General features: G+C 39.1%; 1 protein-coding gene across 5 annotated transcripts in view; it reads right to left on the bottom strand.

Moving 5' to 3' along the window:
- SPATS2 (spermatogenesis associated serine rich 2) overlaps nt 1–14,979 on the bottom strand; it is a 150,835-nt gene that overhangs the window by 72,964 nt on the left and 62,892 nt on the right. The window lies entirely within an intron of this gene.

Raw genomic sequence — 14,979 nt, forward strand, 5'->3', positions numbered from 1 at the left:
CAACCTTATGTATAATACTTTCCAATATGAATGGAGGAGAATGAATAAGTAGACAGCCCTGGTAAAGTTAAAAAAAAAAAATCCACAAAGAATGAGTCTCTGTGGATATAGAGAACAGATAGGTCATTACCCAAGGCAGCGTGCGTAGAAAAAATGGGTGACGGGGGTCAAACGATTCACATTTCCAGTTATAAAGTAAGTCACAGGGATGTCACATACAGCAAGGTGACTAGTTCATACCATATTCCATATTTGAAAGTAGCTAGGAAAGTGGATCGTGAAAGTTCTCATCACAAGAAAAAAATTTTTGTATAGTGAGAGATATTAACTGGACCGTGGTGATCATTTTGCAATATATACAAATACTGAGTTATTAGATTGTACACCTGAAACTAATATGTTGTATCAATTATACTCCAAGAGTAAGATTCTCTACAAACCACTATGGGACTTGAGGAAAGACAGGCTGAACCTCTGGGGCTTACTATCTTTCAGAGAATTGAGCCAAATTGGGAGAATCAGCCAAAGCCTATGGAATTACATGGAATTTACCAATGCATAGAGTGGATCTGATAAAAACACTTTATGAGATTTTATTTTGTTTTTTTAAGATTTTGTTTATTGGAGGGCGCCTGGGTGGCTCAGATGGTTAAGCGTCTGCCTTCGGCTCAGGTCATGATCCCAGGGTCCTGGGATCGAGTCCCGCATCGGGCTCCTTGTTAAGCAGGGAGTCTGCTTCTCCCTCTCCCTCTGCCTTTCCCCCTGCTTCTTCTCTCTCTGTCTCTCCCGCAAATGAATAAATAAAAAAATCTTTAAAAAAAAAAAAAAGATTTTGTTTATTGGAGAGAGAGAGAACAAGTGGGTGGAGGGGCAGAAGGAAAGGGAGAAGCAGACTCCCTGCTGAGCAGGGAGCATGATGACGCCAGGCTCGATCCCAGGACCCTGAGATCATGACCTGAGCTGAAGGCAGACACTTAACAAGCTGAGCCACTCAGGCGCCAAGAACAGAATTTATTTATTTTTTTAAGATTTTATTTAGTTTTTGATAGAGAGAGACACAGCGAGAGAAGGAACACAAGCAGGGGAAGTGGGAGAGGGAGAAGCAGGCTTCCTGCTGAGCAGGGAGCCCGATGCAGGGCTCGATCCCAGGACCCTGGGATGATGACCTGAGCCGAAGGCAGACGCCCAACAATTGAGCCACCCAGGCGCCCCAAGAACAGAATTTAGATAGATCTATCACAACGGATTAAATTCTTCAATGGCAAGCTCTTCTCTACCCTCATGTCCTCAGCTTAAAGAAAGGATGAGGGGCACCTGGGTGGCTCAGTCAGTTAAGCGTTCGACTTGACCTTAGCGCAGGTCTTGATCTCAGGGTTGTGAGTTCAAGCCCCATATTGGGCTGTACACTGGGCATGGAGCCTCCTTAAAAGAAAAAAAAAGAAAGATAAAAATAGAATGAATGGAATGGAGGAAAGCCTTCAGAAGAAAAAAAAGAGACTGCAAGAGCATTAAAATGATCCAATCTGAGCATAATTAGAATCAATATAGGGGCTCAAAAATATAGAACTCAATAAAAGGAACCAAAAAAAAGCACTCAAAGATACTATGCAGAAAAATTCCCTTGAAATAAGGGATCTGAATCTGTTCACTCCCCACCTCCAATCTACCAGAAGGAACTGGACCACTTCTTACTACCTCTCCTGCTACTATCCTCATCTAAGCCATGATCGTTTTTCCCCTGCACTGTTATAACCAGGACTGTAAGAGTCTCTTAACTGGCATCCTGAGTCTTCTATCCCGCCACGCTTCAGCTTCCATTTCACTAAAGCTGCTTTTAAAATTATAAGATGAACTGTCTCAACTTTGCTGCTCAAAGCCCTCCAGCAGCTCCCCATTTCATTCAAAGTAAAACCCAGAGTCCTTACAGGGAGTGGCCTAAAAGGTCTCATCTGCCTCTCTTTACCTCTCTGACATAATTTCCCACTACTCTCCCCCTCAGGTACTCCATTCTAGCCATACTGGCCTCATTACTGTCCCTTTTATACCCTAGTTATGTTCTCCCCTTCAGGCCCTTAAGATGTTCCCTCTGCCAGGAATGTTCATCTTTCGATATCTACATGAAATAATTCCTCACTTCCTTCAGGTCTTTTCTCAAATGCTACTTGCTCTGTGGTTATTCAAGAAAAACTACTGAATTTGGGGTAAGAAGAGCAGGACTCTGGGGCATTATTGCCCAAGGCTGTTCCCATCACCCCCAGGTCAGTGGGAAAGGTAGTTCTACAAAGGTAGGGAAAGCCATAAACACCAGCAGCTTCACTCACAGAGACGGATGACTTAATTTGAAGCAAAGCACAGAATCCCACACCCATCGTCACCGTCAGTAACAATGTGTATTCTTGATGGCAATGAACAAGCAAGACAAAGGACCTGAGGATGCTGTCATAGTTGGTACAAGCAATGGGCCAGCAGACTAGACAGAATTTAAAGGGAAATCTGGAAACAAGACTATAAAGGATAAGTGCTCACACATCCATACTAGAGAGACCAGAGAGGATCCACCAGGAGCCTGCAAAAACAGGAAGAAAAAACAGGAGAGGGCCCAGTGGAAAGTACAAGTCTGAGCAGACTTTTAAAATGTCTGAATTTTGAAGGCGCTCCCCTTCACACACAAAGCTCTACCCGCAGAAAGTGGAAACTCTACTAGGTCAATGTGTTCAGCACAAGTTTTGACAAGTGGCTAACTGACCACTAAGCTATACAGACACAGGTGTGATTCCAGGAAGACAAACTTAAAAATAAAAACAAATTTAAAAAATGCAAAACACTAAGCAGATATTAGCAGCCACACACTCAGGAAAAACATTCCACAGATTTAGTGCAGGCAACAAAACAAAACACCAAGGGAAAAACAAATCAGCCAAAGTTGCTACAATATGTTATGTAAAATGTCTAGTTTCAACAAAAATTTATGAGACAGATAAAGATGCAGGGAAGTATGACCCAAACTGAAGAGGGGGGAAAAAACTATCATGGAATTGAAAATATCTGTGAGTAGGCCCCAAATGCCAAACTAAACAAAATCTTCAAACTGCTTTAAAGGACTAAAGAAAAATATGAGGACAGTGCCTTAAACAGAAAATTTCAACAAGAAGATGGAAATCACATAAAAAGAGGTAAACAGAAATTCTAGAGTTGAACACTGGAGTAGAAGAAAAAAATATCAGAAAAACTGGTATCTAATCTGAAGAGAGAAAAGAATAAAGAAAAACAAAGCCCCAGAGACCCAAGGAACAACAGCGAGTATAACAATTGTGGAGTTCCAATTTAAAGTTCCAGAAGTGGAGAAAAAGGACAGAAATAATGACCAAAAACAATGCAAACTGATTTTTTTTTTTTTTTAAAGTAGGCTCCATGCCCAACGTGGAGCCCAACACTTCCAGTGTGGAGCCCAATGCAGGGCTTCAACTCACAACCCTGAGATCAAGAGTCAGACACCTAACCGACTGAGCCACCCAGGTGCCCCACAAACTGATATTTTTTTAAAAAATTAATCTACAGGGGCTCCTGGGCTCAGTTGGTTAAGTGTTCGACTCTTGATTTCAGCTCAGGTCATGATCTCAGACTCTTGAGATTCAGCCCGCTCATCGGCTCCCTGCTCAATGGGGAGCCTGTTTCTCTCTCTGCCTCTCTCTCTGTCAAATAAATAAATTTTTAAAAAAGAAAAAAGATTATCTTCCTCTCTCTCTAAAAAAAATAAATAAAAATAATAATCATCTACAGACTCAGGAAGCTCGATGAACCACAACTACAATAAACACAAAGAGACCCATACCGAGACATATAGTAAAAATGATGAAAACCTAAAGCAGAAAGTCTTGACAGAAGCAAGAAAAAAAAACAGCTCATTTACCAGGAAGCAACAATATAACCGGTTGCTAATTTCTCATCAGAAACAAGGAAAGTCAGAAGGCAGTGAAATGACATATTCAAAATGCTGAAATAAAAAACTGTCAAGCAAGAATTTTTTTAAAAATTTTATTATATTATGTTAGTCACCATACAATACATCATTAGTTTTTGATGTGGCGATCCACGATCCATTGTTTTCGTATAACACCCAGTGCTCCATGCAGTACGTGCCCTCCTTAATACCCATCACCGGGCTAACCCATCCCCCCACCCCCCTCCCCTCTAAAACCCTGTTTGTTTCTCAGAGTCCATAGTCTCTCATGGTTCATCTCTCCCTCCAATTCTCCCCGCCCTTCATTTTTCCCTTCCTTCTCCTGACGTCCTCCATGCCATTCCTTATGTTCCACAAATAAGTGAAACCATATGATAACTGACTTTCTCTGCTTGACTTATTTCACTTAGCATAATCTCCTCCAGTCCCATCCATGTTGATGTAAAAGTTGGGTATTCATCCTTTCTGATGGCTGAGTAATATTCCACTGTATATATGGACCACATCTTCTTTATCCATTCATCTGTTAAAGGGCATCTCGGTCTTTCCAGGGTTTGGCTATTGCGGACATTGCTGCTATGAACATTGGGGTGCATATGGCCCCCTTCTTTTCACTACATCTGTGTCTTTGGGGTAAATACCCAGGAGTGCAACTGCTGGGTCATAGGGTAGCCCTGTTTTTAAATTTTTGAGGAACCTCCACACTGTTTTCCAAAGTGGCTGTACCAACTTGCATTCCCACCGACAGTGTAAGGGTTCCCCTTTCTCCACAACCTCTCCAACATTTGTTGTTTCTTTCCCTGTCCATTTTTGCCATTCTAACTGGTGTAAGGTGGTATCTCAATGTGGTTTTGATTTGAATTTCCCTGATGGCTAATGATGATGAACATTTTTTCATGTGTCTGTTAGCCATTTGTACGTCTTCTTTAGAGAAGTGTCTTTTCATATCTTCTGCCCACTTTTTGACTTGATTATTTGTTTTTTGGGTGTTGAGTTTGAGAAGTTCTTTATAGATCTTGGATACCAGCCCTTTATCTGTAGTGCCATTTGCAACTGTCTTCTCCCATTCTGTGGGTTGCCTCTTTGTTTTGCTAACTGCTTCCTTTGCTGCACAGAAGCTTTTTATCTTGAGGAAGTCCCAAAAGTTCATTTTTGCTTTTGTTTCACTAGCTTTTGGAGATGTATCTTGAAAGAAGTTGCTGTGGTCGATGTCAAAGAGGTTACTGCCTATGTTCTCCTCTAGGATTTTGATGGATTCCTGTCTCACATTGAGGTCTTTCATCCATTTTGAGTTTATCTTTGTGTATGGTGTTAGAGAATGGTCGAGTTTCGTTCTTCTGCATGTGGCTGTCCAATTTTCCCAGCACCATTTATTGAAGAGACTGTCTTGGGATCGGAAGAATAAACATTGTTAAAATGTCTATGCTACCCAGAGCAATCTATACCTTCAATGCCATCCCGATCAAAATTCCAATGACATTTTTCAAAGTGCTGGAACAAACAATCCTAAAATTTGTATGGAATCAGAAAAGACCCCGAATTGCCAAGGAAATGTTGAAAAAGAAAAACAAAGCTGGGGGCATCACATTGCCCTATTTCAAGCTATATTACAAAGCTGTGATCACCAAGACTGCATGGTACTGGCACAAAAAGAGACATATAGACCAATGGAACAGAATAGAAAGCCCAGATATGGACCCTCAACTCTATGGTCAAATAATCTTCAACAAAGCAGGAAAAAACATGCAATGGAAAAAAGCAAGAATTCTATATTCAGCAAAACCATCTTTAAAAAATGAAGGTGGAGGGGAAAGGAAAAAAAATAAAAATGAAGGTGAAAAAAATGACAGTGAAATAAAGACACCCCAATGACTTAGGAATCCATTGCTGGCAAACCTGACTTACAAAAAATACTACCAAAAATCTCACAGGCTGAAAGAAAATGACATCAGATGGTAACCTAAATCTACACAAAGAAATGAAGAGCACTGGAAAAAGTAAATATATTGGTAAATATAAAAGACTGAATAAATATATTTTTATTTTCTCTTAATTTATTTAAAAGATAGTATGAAGCAGTAATAACAATACTGTATTTTTCAGTTTATAACAAATATAGATGTAACATATCTGGCAACAATTGTACAAGGGGGGGGAGCTAACCTATAGAATTAAACTCGTATTAAAGCAGACTATGATAAGTTAAGATGCATTTTATAATGTCCAGAGCAGGCAACTAAGAGACTAACTCACCATCTGGAAGCCTCTGCATTTTAAATTATATATTTCTTTTTAATTGACCAGATTAATTATCTCCACCTTGCCACTTGGTGGGTAGGTCGCTGTTGCTTTTCACAGCATTAATAATCCCATTCACTTTTTCTCCATGTAATTAAGACTGCAAATTACAGATCACATTCTTAAACTGGCTTAGTGTATAGACACACTAAGCAGATATTAGCAGTCTTTATTAAACAAAATATACATCAGGTACTTCTCATTGAAAAAGAGTGTTGAGTTTCTACTGAGTTTTCTTCCAGTTATTGTGAGAGTGGTGACTTTGTTCTTTTTATTTTCTGGAGGAAAAACAGAGACCCATAAAGTCAGAGCATCCAGGGTTGTGTTTCATTCTCTTTTTTTTAAGATTTTATTTATTTATTTGAGAGGGAGCAAGAGAGTGCACAGCAAGCGGTGGGGGGGTGGGGCAGAGGGAGAAGCAGGCTCTATCCCAGGACTAGATCCCAGGAACGTGGGATCATGACTCGAGACAAAGGCAGACACTTAAAAAACGACTGAGCCACCCAGGTGCCCCCAAAAGTTAGTTCCTTTAAAAAGATCAACCAGACTGACAAACCTTTAGATAGACTGACCAGAATAAAAAAGATACAAATTACCAAAATTGGAAATAAAAGAATGAACATTACTACAGACCCTAGAAAAATTAAAGGGATTATGAACTATGAACAACTTTATGCCAACAAATTTGACAACTCTGATAAAATGAACAAATTCCTAGAAAGACATAAATTACCAAGATTAGCTAAAGAAGAAATAGAAATCTCAACAGACCCGTAGCAAGAAACCAAAACAGTAATTTAAAACCTCCTCCTGCCACACTCCAAAGCACAAGGCCAGAGAACTTCTATCAGGTATTTTAAAAAGAAATATTAATTCTCCACAAACTCTTTTAGAAAGTAGAGGAAAGAATACTCCCTAATTAATTTAATAAGGCCTATGTATTAAGCAGAATTCTAAAGTGATCTCCCCAAGATTCCTTTCCCTTAGTTTTTCTATCAAATATAATCCAAGTACTGCTGTGAAGGGACTTTGCAGATGTAATTAAGGTCACAGACTTTAAAATAAGGAAATGAACCTAGATTATCCAGGTGGGCCCAATCTAATTGCATGAGCCCTTAGAAGGGGAGAAATTTCTTTGGCTGGAGTTCAGAAAGATGTATCTGAGAAGGGCGCCTGGGTGGCTCAGTCAGTTAAGCCTCGGACTCTTGATTTTGGCTCGAGTCATGATCTTAGGATGGTGAGATTGGGCCCCACATCAGGCTCTGTACTCAGCGGGAGTCAGCTTGAGATTCTCTCTCTCCTTCTCCTTCCGTTCCTCCCCTGTTCCCACGCACTGTCTCTCAAATAAATAAATAAATAAGATCTTTAAAAATAAAAAAGAAAGAAAGATACATCTGAGAAATGTGAAAGAAGGAAATGTCAGAGAGATCTAAAGTGTGAGAGTAATGTGACCTGTCATTACTGGCTTTGAAAGGGGCCATGAGGCAGGAAATGCAGGTGGTCCCTAGAGCTCTTCAACAGGTGAATGGATAGAGAAGATGTGGGGTGTGTGTGTGTGTATGTGTGTGTGTGTGTGTGTGTGTAATAGAATATTACTCAGCCATCAGAAAGGATGAATACCTACCGTTTGTATCAACATGGACAGAACTGGAGGGTATTATGCTAAGTGAAATAAGCCAATCAGAGAAAGACAATTATATGGTTTCATTCATATGTGGAATATAAGGAATAGTGCAGAGAATCATAGGGGCAGGGAGGGAAAACTGAATGGGAAGAAATCAGAGACGGAGAAAAACCATGAGAGACTCCTGACTCCAGGAAACAAATTAAGGGTTGCAGAAGGGAGGGGGGCGTGGGGATGGGCATTAAGGAGGGCACGTGATCTGATGAGCACTGGGTGTCATATGCAACTATCGAATCATTGAACACTACATCAAAAACTAATGATGTACTGTATGTTGGCTAACTGAATTAAAATTAAAAAAAAAAAGATGTTAGTTAAAAAAAAAAATGACACTGGGGCAAAAAAAAAAAAAAAAGAATGACACTGGGGCCAACAGCCAGCAGGGAAACAGTCCTACAACCTCAGTCCTACAACCATATGAAACTGAATTCTGCCAACAGTCTGCATAAGCCTGGGGGGGAGAGTCATCTCTGCACGGAGGCCTTCTCTGACCACCCTAATAAGCCTGGGGGGGGTGAGTCATCTCTGCACGGAGGCCTTCTCTGACCACCCTAACTAGAACAGTAGTTCCTGACACTCACGTTCCCTTACCCTGTCCTATTTTTTTCTACACCTTATTTACCACCTAGCATTTATTTCTTTATTGTCTTTCTTCCCCAATAGAATGTACACCTCGTGAGGACTGCAATTTTTACTATCCCGATCATTCTTTTTTTTTTTAAAGATTTTATTTATTTATTTGTCAGAGAGAGGGAACACAAGCAGGGGGAGAGGCAGAGGGAGAAGCAGGCTCCCTGCTGAGCAGGGATCCCGCTGCAGGACTGGATCCCAGGACCCTGGGATCATGACCTGAGCTGAAGGCAGACACTTAACCGACTGAGCCACCCAGGCGCCCCTGTCTTGATCATTCTTGTATCTCTGGGCCTAGAACTATATCTAACACACAGTAGATATGAAAAAAGTTTGTTGGCTGACTGAATGAAGAGTACCCCTGACCATGACTGCTACATGGGAAAGTTCACTTTGTATTAAACAATTCATTAGGCTGTATACTTACAATGTGTGCATTTTCCTGTATGTATTATATTTAAAGGTTTATTTTAAAAAGAGATTTAATGTTATTCACCAGAGAAATGCAAAATTAAGAATTACAGTGGAGGTCGCCTGGGTGGCTCAGATGGCTAAGCATCTGCCTTCAGCTCAGGTCATGATCTGAGGTGCTGGGATCAAGTCCTACATCGGGATCCCTGCTCAGCAAGGAGTCTGCTTCTCCCTCCCCCCAACTCATGCTCTCTCTCTCTAATACATAAAAAAATTTTTTTGAAAAAAAAGAATTACAGTGGAATGACTAAAATTGAAAACAGTACCAAGTTTGGTAAGGATGTGGACCAATTAGAACTCTCACATAATGCTGGTAGGAATATAAAATGGTACAAACACTGGAAAACTATCTGTAAATCACTAACTAATTTAAATATATACTTACCCTATGACCCAGCAATTTCACTCCTAGGCTTATATACCCAAAAGAAATAAGTAAATATGTCTATAAACAAGAATATCAACAGCAGCTTTATTCATAATAGCCCCAATATGGAAAAAAGAAAAATATACATTTTAGTATATTAATAAAACAGAATACTACTCAGCAATAAGAAAAAAAGAATAAACCATTACTATATACAACACAGATATATTTCATAGGAATTACATTAAGCAAAGAAGCCAAACCCAAAGAGTATATACTGTATGATTCCATTTATATGAAGCACAGGAACAGGGAAAAATAGTATCTGGTGATAGAAATCAGAATAATGGTTACCGGGGTGCCTGGGTGGCTCAGTCGTTAAGCATCTGCCTTCAGCTCAGGTCATGATCCCAGGGTCCTGGGATCGAGCCCCGCATTGGGCTCCCTGCTCAGCGGGAAGCCTGCTTCTCCCTCTCCCAGTCCCCCTGCTTGTGTTCCCTCTTTTGCTGTCTCTCTCTCTGTCAAATAAATAAATAAAATCTTAAAAAAAAAAAAAGAAGAAGAAGAAGAATGGTTACCTCTGGAAGGAGGGTGTCCCTTTGAAAACAACCATGAGGGAACTTTCTGAGAAGGAAAATGTTCTATATCTTGATCCAGGTGGTACTCACATGGGTGCATACATATGTAAAAATTCATTGAGCTTTACTCTTAAGATTTGTGTGTTTTACCTTATGAAAACCTCAAAAACATAATTTTTTTCTATAAAAACTAGAAAAAACCCAAAGAATATATATTGTTTAAGATTTTATTTATTTGACAGAGAGAGACACAGCGAGAGAGGGAACACAAGCAGGGGGAGTGGGAGAGGGAGATCAAGGGGGCTTGATCCCAGCACCCTGGGATCATGACCTGAGCAGAAGGCAGACGCTTAACGACTGAGCCACCCAGGTGCCAAGCTAGTCATTTATACACAAGAAACCATTCAGGTCAAGGGCACCTGGGTGGCTCAGGCGGTTAAGTGTCGACTCTTGATTTCAGCTCAGGTCATGATCTCAGTGTTGTGAGGTTGGGCTCCATGCTGGGCGTGGAGTCTGCTTAAGATTCTCCCTCTCCTTCCCCCTTGACTCCCACCACGCTATCTTAAAAAACAAAACAAAACAAAACAAAATCCAAAATGGGAACAAGAGGCATGGAATATCATATTATATTTAGTTTGAAATGTGGGAAAACTAGTAATCAAAGAAAATTTTAAAACATTAAATCTGGATGTTTATATTAATTTATTGCTGCTTATTAAATAGAAAAGCAAATTCAAAATGGTCAGTCTTGGATTAGCTACAGCTTAAAGCTAAGAAAACCAACAAACCAGATTTCATCTTCATCTCCTCCTAAAGAAGTCCATTGTCACAGACCACACCCCTAGTCCCAGCTATACAGACATATGCTGCTGGTTTGCAGGCACCCTGTACAGCACAGTGGCTCTCAAGGTAGAAAAATGGGAAGAGGGTGGACACAGTTTTAAAACCAATTACTTTGACTTATTGTTATATTTATTTTTCACTTCAAATCACAACAAAAGAGAGCACAAGGTTTTTCTATTCATCAGAATGGGAACATGGGTTAAAAAGGGATGAGAAATAGAGAAACTACAACAGAAGTTACCAAAAGCTAGGGGGAAGAAGAAAAGGGAGAGTTATTGTTTAATGGGTATACAAAGTTTTTGTGGTGAATGATGAAAAAAAGTTTGGGGATAGTGGTGATAATTCTAGAACACTGTAAATGTATTCAATGCCACTGATTTGTACACTTGTGAATGGTTAAAATAACAAATATTATATTTTGCATATATATTTTCAATTTCAGAAATAGACTTCAAACAGCCAAAAACAATCTTAAAAAAGAAGAAAAATCACTTCCTGATTTCAAAATATATTACAAAGCTATAGTATTCAAAACAGTGGTATTGGCATAGAGACATTTATTTTTTTTTTTAAAGATTTTTATTTATTTGAGAGAGAAAGAGCATGAGAGGGGGGAGGGTCAGAGGGAGAAGCAAACTCCCCGCTGAGCAGGGAGCCCGATGTGGGACTCGATCCTGGGACTCCAGGATCATGACCTGAGCCAAAGACAGTCGCCCAACAAACCGAGCCACTCAGGCACCCGAGACAGACATTTAGACCAATGGAATAGAATAGGGAGCCTAGAAATAAACTCATATATGGTCAAATGATTTTTTTTTTAAAGATCTTATTTATTTGACAGAGACACAGTGAGAGAGGGAACACAAGCAGGGGGAGCAGGAGAGGGAGAAGCAGGCTTCCCGCGGAGTGGGGAGCCAGACATGGGGCTCGATCCCAGGACCCGAGGATCATGACCTGAGCTGAAGGCAGATGCTTAACAACTGAGCCACCCAGGCGCCCCTGGTCAAATGATTTTTAACAAGGGTATCAAGATCATTCAATAGGGAAAGTACACTCTCTTCAACAAATGGTGCTGGGGAAACTGGGTATCTATATACAAAAGAGTGAAATTGGGCCCTTACTTTACACTATATTAACAAAAATTAACTCAGATGAATTAAAAAGCTAAACATAAGACCTAAACTCCTAGAAGAAAAAAAACACAGAGGAAAAACTTCATGATATGGGATTTGGCAATGACTTCCTATGTATGACATCCGAAGTACAGTCAAAAAAAATGGAACTGCATCAAACTTAAAAACTTCTGTACCTCAAAGTAAATAAACAACAGAGTGAAAAGGGAACCTATGGAATGGAGGAAAATATTTGCAAGTCATATATTTGATAAGCAGTTAATATTCAGAATATATTTTAAAAACTCCTACAACTTAACAAAAAACAACCCAATTTAAAAATGGTCAAAGGACTTGAACATTTCTCCAAAGATAAACAAAGGACCACAGATATATGAAAAAATTACTTAACATCACTCATCATTAGAGAAATACAAATCAAAACCACAATGAGATATCATCTCACACCCATTTGAATGCTGCTAATAAAACAAACAAACAAACAACCCCAGAAGATCATTGTTGGCAAAGGTGTGGAGAAAAAGGAACACCTGTTCACTACTGATGTGAATGTAAAATAGTGCAGCTACTATGGAAACAGTATGGAGGTTCCTCAAAAAATTAAAAACAGAACTACCATTATCATCCAGCAATCCCACCTCTGGATATACAACCAAAAGGACTGAAAGCAGGATATCAAAGAGATATTTGCATACCCATATTCATTACAGCACTATTCATAATAGCCAAGAGGTGGAAGTAATCCAAATATCCAATGATGGACGAATAAACAAAATGTGGCATATGTACAAAATGGAATATTATTCAGCTTTTAAAGAGAAGGAAATCCTGGGGTGCCTGGCTGGCTCACTCGGAACAGCATGTGACTCTTGATCTTGGGGTCGTGAGTTTAAGCCCTGTGTTGGGTGTAGGGATTGCTTAAAATAAATAAAACTTAAAAAAAAAAAAGGAAATCCTGTCAACACGCCACAACATGGTGACTGGGGACATTATGCTAAATGAAATGTCAGTCACAAAGAAAGACAAATATTGTAATGATTCCACTTGCATGAGGTATCTAAAGTAGTCAAATTCATAGAAACAGAAAGCAGAATGGTGGTTGCCAAGGGAAGAAGAGGGAAAGGAGACATTGTTTAGTAGGTACAGAGTTTCCGTTTTGCATCATGAAAAATTTCTGGAGATCTGTTGCACAACTACGTGAATATACTTAACAGTACTAACATATATTTAAAAATGGTTAAGATGGTGAATTTTATATTATTTTTTACCACAATTAAAAATAAATTTATTTTTAACATTTTCAGAAATATAGTGATTTGGAAAGAAAAACAAACCACGAGAAATGTTAAACGTGGATGGATTAGCATAATCCATCACCACTAGTGGAAAACCCAACTGAAGCACATGCTCTACTGCTGAGGTTGAGTATATCACTAATACAGTCTATCATTAATATAGTATATCATTAATACAGCAGTGTAGCAGTGCGTAAGTGAGGTCTATAAAGCCAGACTGCCTGGGTTTCTATCATAGCTCCACCACTTCCTAGCTAAATGACTTCAAGCAAGCTGCTTACCTTCTCCATGTCTCACTTTCTTCAACTGCAAAATGCAAATAATGCTAGCATCTTCCTCACTGGGCTGTTACATGGTTTAAATGAGTTCATACAGATGTAGCACTAGAACAATGCCTAATACTTACTGAAAACCACTCAATAAACACTGGCTGACATTAACTGCAACAAAAGATGTGTCCCCTAAAACTAAAAGGTTCCAAGAATCTAGCTTATACAAGTTACTTAACAAACAAATGGAAACTTTACTAATACTATGGTTTTACAAGCAACAGGTCATAATTACGGGTGTAGTTAGAGCCTTAGAACGGTAACTCCATTAAATTTGGATGATGTGCAATTAGGAAACTGGAATGATCTGAAGCACTCTAAAGAGAGTGGGTATAATTTTCAAGTCTTGGGGTAAGTAACTTTTCACATTGGCAAGCATTATAAGGACTAACAAAGGATTAACTGGGCTATACATGAAGGTACTTATAATTAGTCTGAATTTAAAATACAGATTGTTACAAAATCTATCTGTCAACAAAACCAAGGGAAAAGGGAGGACAGGTGAGGAAGGAAGAAAATATAAGAAAACTAAATCCTCATCTTCCATAACAGGATTGCCCCTGAAAAGACTAAAAAGTCAGTATAACCATGTTATTCAGAAATACGGAGGTTAATACCAGAAGAAATGCTAATGAACATCCATGGAAAGCTAGAAATGGGAATGGGCTGGAGAGAGGGGTAGGGACTGTTTTTTTAAAATTATTATTATAAGTAAAATATATTGTTAAAGGAATGTGATGGAGAAGACTATATTTATACTGTATTGCATAATCATAAATATTGTAGATCTGAATGAATAAAAAGAAACTTGCAACAGTGATGATCCATTGAGGAATGGAAACAAAAAAATAGGAAACTAAGTTTTCAAATCTTTAATATTTTGACACTGTAACTGTATAAACATCTCTTTGAAAATTTTTAATACCTTTTTTTAATGACCCCTTTACAGTAAATTAAATCAAAGCTGAAAACCCTCAGTTGAATCTAAATATTTATTCCAACTCAGTAACCCAATCAACAGGTTCAAGAAATGTGTCAAGGGGCACCTGGGTGGCACAGTCGGGTAAGCAGCCAACTCTTGGTTTCAGCTCAAGTCATGATCTCAGGGTCATGGGATCAAGCCCCGATTCTAGCTCTCCACTCAGCATGGAGTCCACTTGGGATTCTCTCTCTACACCTCTCCCTCTGCTCTCTTCCCCATTTGTGTGCTCTCTCTAAAAGTAAACAAATAAAATCTAAAAAGAGAAAAAGAAAAAAGAAATGTGTCAATAAGAACCTACAAACACTTAACTCTCTAGACCTGCATAATGATAACCAACCAAAAACAAGAAAATGGGAAGTTCCAAATAAAAACTTTTTTCTGATATTTAAAGGGTTTTGGTTGCAAAAA

Source organism: Zalophus californianus, chromosome 9 (genome assembly GCF_009762305.2).
Source record: "Zalophus californianus isolate mZalCal1 chromosome 9, mZalCal1.pri.v2, whole genome shotgun sequence".
Classification (NCBI taxonomy): domain Eukaryota; kingdom Metazoa; phylum Chordata; class Mammalia; order Carnivora; family Otariidae; genus Zalophus; species Zalophus californianus.